The following is an 8,129-nucleotide window of genomic DNA, read 5'->3' on the forward strand; positions in this document are numbered from 1 at the left end:
ACATCCAATGTTGCAAGTATGTGTTCCCATTCCAGAGGTTCTAAGGCATCTTCAAGAAAAGGTTCCAGAATATAATCCTTGTCCTCAATAGCTCTTTCTAAGACGCATTCCTCTCTTTTTAAGCTCCCACAATGTGAAGCTCCGCACATCCATAGCTCTTTTTTTTGCCCTAACCATGCTAGGAGTTCAGACCCTGCCAATGTAGCTCAATCAAACTCTTCTACTGGTGTCTGGTTCACATCTTTGTAACTATGGTCTTCTAGGTGTATTTTAGTTATAGTCTCGCCATGTCTGAGGTATATGTGGTCGTAACCCCAATCCTGGACCATCTTTAATTGTCTCATGAATGTTCTTCCCAAGATGATCTCGTAATTGTTCTTTTTGTCAAAATCAACTATTGCAAATGTATGCTCATCCTCGATTCCCAAGAGGTGACAATTACTTTTTCTAAAAGTCCTAGAGGATTTTCCATAAACCCATCTGCCAGTTCCAATCTCATTCTGGTAGCTCTCAAAGCCAGTTTTCCCCATTTTTTCCAGATTTCCTTAGTGGCGATAGCGACTCTTGCTCCACTGTCAAGAATAGCTTTGGAAACTACTCCTTGGAATTCTACTGGTAGTGTGGTATTTCCATCTTATCCCTCGTAATATTCTCCGACCTTGTTTAAAGGTACTGGCTTAGTGTTTAGTTGAGGCTTGTCCAATTCCCTGATCCCTTCTTGAAGCTTCGAGGTGGGGTCTTTCACTCCGAATTTTTCTAAGCATTTTCCTACTGTGGTCCACATGTTTGGTCATAACCTCAGGAGTTAGGCTAATGTGATTGTGCATGCCACATGGGTGGACAATAACTCAGTCAACCCTTGTGAATCCATCACTCTGTTGGAAGAAAGTCTTTGAGATGGGATTGCTCTCACCTCAGACTTGGCTTCATACTCCCCTAGGTAAGAGGGTAGAGTTTTTAACGAGTCTGGTTGGCTGTGCCCCGAACTAATTGATCCCTGGTCTCCCCCTTGTGAATGCATATCAAACTTCATTTGTGATCTTGCCTCAAATTCTTCAATAGGAGGTAAGATCTCATTTTTCTCTTTTCTCGTGCTATTCATTTGGTAGCTCACCGAGTTAGCTTCATTGGCATCACGGATTTGCTTCCACAGGTCATCTAGATCGTTACAATCCTTACCCATTTCTACCAATGTTCTAGGCTGGAACCCATCACTTGTCTCATCGGTTGTATTTGGCACTATGATAGGTTCTCTCCTAAACTCAGAGGCATTCGTGAGTCTCTCCTTCATGTCTACTTGTTTCTCTAAAGTTCGTTTGATAGGGGTTGGAGCTGGTACTTCATGCCAACTTACAGGTTTACCAAGCGGGTTTTCTATCAAGGATTGGGTTGTTTCAATCATCTTTCGACACATTTCCAACCTCTGTTTTTCTATTTTGGCATATGGATAAGTCATCCATCTTTGCTCTTGGGTTTGGTTGTTTTTGAGTCTGGCTATGTAAGCTTTTAAAAGTGCGTCTAACTGCACATTTACCTTTTCTGCCAACACTGATCCTCCTGATCCTGCACTTTTGGGTTCTGCTATTTCCTTGGGTACTATGGTTGCTGCAGTGTGTGAGCTTAGACTAGCTAGATCCGCTAACCGCTCTAATCTATCCTTCGTGTGTTTTAACTCCTTGGATAGAGTTGTTTGCTCTCCTTCTCTCCTCGCTTTCATATGCACCTTTCTAGATTTCCAAGTGCTTCTCTGATTTTTCATTTCTGAACTTGGGGCATCGGTTTTTGGCTCTTCAATTATGGGTTCATTCGTCATTCTTTGAGCTTGGGCTCGTGTCACTGCCTGAATAGGTATTACTGTCTTGTTTTCTGACCCTCCACTGGAAGGCACTGCTTCCAGCATGTTCAAGGTAGTTTTTGCTCTTTTGCTCGAGTTATTAGGGCAATCAGGAATCAAATGAGTAATTTCAAACTCGGTGCAATATGCGTTGACTCTAATGATTTCATCATGAGGACACTCTCTTAGCCAATGGTCTCCACCACACTTGTAGCAGGGTACCTTGGGCTGTTGAGGTGCTCCTTGAGCTTGTCTTTGTTGGTATGCATGTCTCTGCCCGTCCATGCCTCCATTGGCTATGAACAAAAATGTTCGTTCATCCAAGCTATATCTTCCTTCTCCTGCTGCTTGTGTAGCTATTGGTGGTCCTGCACTTCCCATCATGCTCCAAGGTTCTGGCGTTGGGGGTTCTTCCGGTGGATAATAGACAAGATTTGCAGCATATCCATTGGGATCTTCGTAATATGCATGCATAGGCACCAAAGCCTTATCTTCTGGTTCGGTTATGATTGGTGTGTATCTTATGCCAACTGGTCGTAATCCTGGTAGGGGTGGTGGCTTCCCCAACACTGGTTGTGGTCTTTCTACACCTACAGGTCCTAGTAGGTTGCCTGCTTGATACCTAGGCATCGTTGGAAGTTGAGGAGATGCTACCTAAGCGTGGGGAGCATAAGGTCGTTCTATCACATATCCCTTGTTATAATAACATTCCTCCATCACATGGTTTGTCCATTTTTGTTCAATAGCACACCACTTTGGTTGTTTAGCATGAGGTTTGGCATACAGGTTTATCTTTTTTAGCACTTCCTCTACAAGCTGCTCCTGGCTTACAGCTACTTCTCCTTTTGGTGCTGTCTTAGCGGACTTGCTTCCACTTTGTTGTGAGGATGAATCGTCATCAACATCCTTGAATTCACCCTCCTTGTAGACCGTGCAATTGTCTACAAGGTAAAGAGCCTCCTTAGTTAACTCATTTAACATTGTGCTTCTCTTCATATGTAAGTCCTTCTGGAGATCTGCATTTCTTAGTCCTTGGATAAATATAAGCATAAGTTTGGACTGATTTGGGAGTGCTTCCACAGGGAAGAACTTAACATATCGTTTTGGTCATAGGGCTGCCTTTCGCACAGATTCCACTTCTTTCTGTTTGAATTTATGGATTTGTGTGACTGTATTATGAGATATCCCCCTTTGTGAGAATTCCTCAATAAACTCGTCAAACACCTCCTCCATAGACTCAAAGTCTCTACACTCCACAGAGTCAAACCAAGTAGCAGCATCCTCCTCTAGGGTCAGTCCAAACCCTACAAATTGGGTAGGGAAGTCTAACATCTCTTCAGCTCTAATTACATGCACAAAGGCTGCTACATAATCCCTAGGATCTCTGTTTCCTGTGTATTTCTTGTTTACCCATTTTTGCACCTGAGAAGGTCTAATTCTCTAATGGTCTACAAATCTCATCATTGGTTCTCCTCGTCCTACTCAATATACCTCCTCTGGCCTTCAGTAGTGGGCGAGTTCCTCTCCTAGAGGTGCTCCTAAGCCATAATTTTTGACGGTTTTTGCAAGAGATGGTTCATCTCTTCGAACTCGTTCTATGGGCTGTCTTCCAGGCTCTGTTGACCCTTGAGTTTTTGGCTTACTCTCGCCTTGATACCGTGAATAGAGTGGTGGTTCTTGTAAATCCCTTAGCCCTCGTGCGGCTGGATAACCATCTTGGTTTCGGTCTTGTTCTAATGTTGCACTCTGTTGAAGCCATGCCTGCAATGATGGTTGAGTTGCTATTTGATTTTGGTAGTTGAACGTCTGTTGTCTGGTAGAATGTGAGGTCGCGTCGTACTCTTCTAAAAATGGATTTGTCAATTTGCTAGGGGTGTAGGTGACCCTTTGCACTTCTTCGGGGGCATTTGTTGATGCTTCTGGAATTGTTGCCTTTTCTACCTCCTCTGGGAGAATACGTTTGTATTCTCGCCCGTACCTATCAAAAAAAATGATATCCTTCCCCATAGCAATTTCATAAGAGAATAAGTAAAGAACCTTGTCTTTGCTTAATTCATTTGGGTAGGGTTCTTTGCATCAAAAGTAAGAGACTACTCCCTCGCTCTCATGCTTGTAAATTCCCACATTCTCAATATAAGTAGAGACCCTGGTTGTTTTCTTATCATACATAAAAAGAGCTCCAGGTCGATCAATGTTTGGAGGCGGTTCTTGAGTCTCTGAAACCATTTTTTCTTTTGCCACGTTATCTCCATATCTGTTGTAATCCTCAGGGTTACTAACGATCAAATAGTGGTTCCCCTTTTCGTCTCGGAATCTATCTCCATCATCATAGACTCGAGTTATCTCCACTCTCTGAGCAGGTCTTTCTTCTATACAAATACACTTGCGTCCTCGATAGTCAGAATAAACTAGGTCTCTCCTCGAGTTTGTTCCTTCTAAGAAGATTATAGTGAACTTGGAATCGCTCAAAGGATTTTGGGAGGTGCTTCCTCCTAGCATTGGTCCTTCATCGGAGAAACCTCCTGGCTATTGACTACCCATCATGAAGAAGGACTTATCGGATGAAGTGTCAGTATCACTACCCTCCTCAATGATCGGTGCTAGTGGATCTAGCCTTGCCTGAGTTACACTCTCCTCGGTGGACACTAAGCTACCTTGATCACCTGCCACCTTTTGATCTCTAAGAATGTGTCTCCCTGATCTTAAATTTATCAAACTTAGCAATGCACTTTAACACAAATCCAACCACTCACCTGGAAAAGGATGAATTTTCGTACAACTTCTTGCTTTACTGCTGAATATACCTGTACACAAGCATTTAATTTCGGCAATCGAATCAAAGCATGAAATCGCTAGAGGTGTTCTTAATAATGATTGGTATAACTGGAGGGTTAAGCTCAACCACTACTGTATTTTATACACTTTGGATGTTCTTGATTAGGTCTGCTAATCTGGAACTGTACTTCCCTCGGATGTTGGTCAATGTATCGGGAAAGTCTTAATTCCATCTTTGCTCTGTCAAAAGGTCAAACAAAGTCCAAATTCACTTGTGAAAGAAGTTTTTGGAACTCTTAAGTCAATTGGAACATCACTCTAATTTCTTTGTCAGCTTTTCTCTTCACTAAGCCCCTGTAGACATCCTACACGTAGGATGTCTGTCTGCTCTGTTTTGCCTAGAGTTTACACTATGGATTCCCCTTGATGTGCTGAGTCCACAATTGTTTTTACTTTTTGATTTGGACACCTACAAGCTGGTCAATTGATCAAAAATCTGTTTCAGCAGCCTGATGTTGGTCTGACCAGTCAAATCAACTCCAATTTGGACCAAAATTGACTAGGAGGCTTTCCTCGGGCTATACAACACCCTACTATGCCTACATTCATTTTTTGGCTTCAATTTCATGCATTAGACATTCTACATGTAGCATGTCTAACTGCTCAGAATGGCTTCAAATGCAAAGCATAGACTCCCCTTAAGGTGCTTATTACTTTGGTATGCTTAAAACTAGGTTTGGAGTGCTAAATCACACAGAACACATCCTACATGTAGGATGTCTATATGGCCTCTCCGGACTCTCAAGGTCTCCTTTCACCGCCTCTACCAATCCAACTCCTACTCTCTCTACCATAACTCAACTAATGCCTAAAACTATCTAAGTTTACCTAAGTCTACCTAAGTCTACCTAAGTCGAAGGATCTAGGCCAGACACTCGCTGCCTAGACTATTGCTAACACTTAGAGAGTCCTACACCCTCTGATCCTATCTAAATGTAAAACAAGACTCTGGCAAGCCAGAGAATCCCTACCCTCAAGGCCTAGTCTCAGTCACCTACCTAGGGTTTTCGTCCTTGGCAACGGCGCCAATGTTGGCGGATACGCCGCGATAGACGTCAGCACAACGAGAATCACCTAACAAGATTTGTCAGCTAAAGACAAAGCTCGACCCGCAGGTGTGTGAAAGCAAGCATAAGGTATCAACCTAAACTCGACCGACTCTCGACTACTTCCTACAGAGGTCTCTACCCAATGTCTAAGCTACAGCCTTCGGGAGTGCATAAGAGGAGATTCCCTACAATGCTTCCAAGAGCCAAATACCCATCAAACGTTCTTGAAATGCCACATAACTTGAAGGAAACCCTATTAACACCAATAGGTCACTCTCCCTAAGGTCCATGAACCAAAATCCCAACCCTAAACACCTGGTGAAAAATCACGTAGGATGGCCGGTCCAAATTTGTAGGTAGTCGTTTCCAAAAACTAAAGTGCCTAATGTGTATCTCTACTCAATGCGAATGCGTGGATATGTTGAAATGAGAAAACGGATAACATATGCTCATCGAATCACCAGATGTAGCTCGTGGATCGAGTTCGCAAAACCAGACCGTACACCCGCAATGTAGGTATTGGCGCGTAGCTCTCATCGGGGGCAACACGCTGCACTTCTCCGCACTCGATTCCGATCACCAATGCACGCGTAGCATCAAGATAAAACTCTCACTCTCTCTTGTACACAATACGCTCACTCACATAGACCGAACTTTTTTAAAATGACAAAGGTCCTTTTCATTAAGGTCAAAAGTGTTATAAATACCTTACACTCTCAAACCCTAATGTTTCAATTTAACCATCTACTCGATCTAAATGTCAAAAATGGGATACAATCTGGAAGCTTCTGTAAGCCCCACTATTTACAAAGGTGAAATATCGATTTTTCTCAATTAAAGAATAATTACAAAAAATAATATTCCGTCGAGCAATCATTCTCCGTAGGGTGTGTCCAGCTGCTAACAGCCTTGTCCCCTCCTTGTAGGGATAGTTGTTGAATTTGTAGAACACCTTACCGACAAGCACCTTTGTCAGCAAGCGTGACAAATCACCTCAAGCTTGGGCAATGTTCCCACAAGCATCTCAAGCTCCCTAGTTGGAAAGCACGACAAGCACATCAAGCACCTTCGTTATCAAGCACGACAAGCACCTTAGTGAACAAGCACGACAAGCACCTCAAGCTTGAGCCGGTTCCCACCTCAAGCTCGGTCCTAGCTTACCTAAGGTCAAAGGAATTTTAACACTAACCTTTGGAGATATTCAATAAATCTAACCCTAAGGTATTTTAAGCTCCATTGGTTAGCCTTGCTCTTTGACATATCACCTCTCATTTGGGCCCCTTTACCATTGGCTCCGTGTCAAGATAGACCTGAAAGCACATGTCTATATTCTAACCCTTGTTTTATTCTATTCTCCCACATTAAATGATCATTTTAATGTGAGAAAATCATTTGGGTTGGTTAGATATTAGATTTTTATGACATTTGTGGGACGCATGTCTAACCTCACCATCCTATCTTATTGCAGTATTAGTGAGAACCACGATTCATTTGTCAAACCATGGGACGAAACTGAATCGACTAGTGCATAGAGGCTACAAGAGGTTTTCAATCTCTCAAAAACCAACTGACAACTCGCATCTAACTCAGGCTACACTCAAGTGACTGAATTCACCAAAAGCCAATGGCTCATCGATAAAAAAATCATATCCATTATAGCATCAAATGAGATCCAAACGTAAGGGAACTCCTAGGACAAGTTTATAAGACCTAAGCACCCATGCTTATGGTCTCAAACCCCACTTTAGGTCAAGTCTCAAAATTGTGATTATTAACAACAATGGATTTTTTACCTAGTCGTTTTTGACCCAGAATGTATCTAAATGCTTAGCAATGATATCCGAATACCCCACCTAAGCTTAGTTTTCGATTTGAAAGTGTAAATTCCTAGTTATGATGAAATTAGGCCACCGGTCGGCGACGCCAAAAGCTACAAAATACTGTGAACTGCTTACGTCAATGCGTAGAGCTCTTACCTACGGTTGCAATGCAACAAACACAATCACAATGTGACAATCAGAGAGGGAGTAGGAAGCGCGAGAAGGAGAGAAGTGAGCGTCGTTAGCTCACACTGTGTATTTCTTATCCCAAACTTATAAAAAACTTACAAAAATTTGGCTTTTATACCTTAGCCAATGTTTTTGGGTGGTCAAAACTAATAATCTGGAGTTCTATCAAAGCTGGGTAATGACTGGCTGATACAATCTGGAAGCTTGTAGCCCTGGCTCATTAATTACAAAGTTTATCCGAGTAAATAGGAGTTACAATATTCCCGATTTATCAAAATAATAAATGTTTTACAAAGAGAACTCCGAAAAATGATATCCGTGTTATCTTGCTGCTAACATTCCCCCCCTCCTCGCCTGTATCGTCCCTTGACACAGCTTTATGGGCTGAAATAGTCTTTGGGT

Source organism: Adiantum capillus-veneris, chromosome 5, assembly GCF_014529385.1.
Source record: "Adiantum capillus-veneris isolate H3 chromosome 5, ASM1452938v2, whole genome shotgun sequence".
In the NCBI taxonomy this organism is placed as follows: domain Eukaryota; kingdom Viridiplantae; phylum Streptophyta; class Polypodiopsida; order Polypodiales; family Pteridaceae; genus Adiantum; species Adiantum capillus-veneris.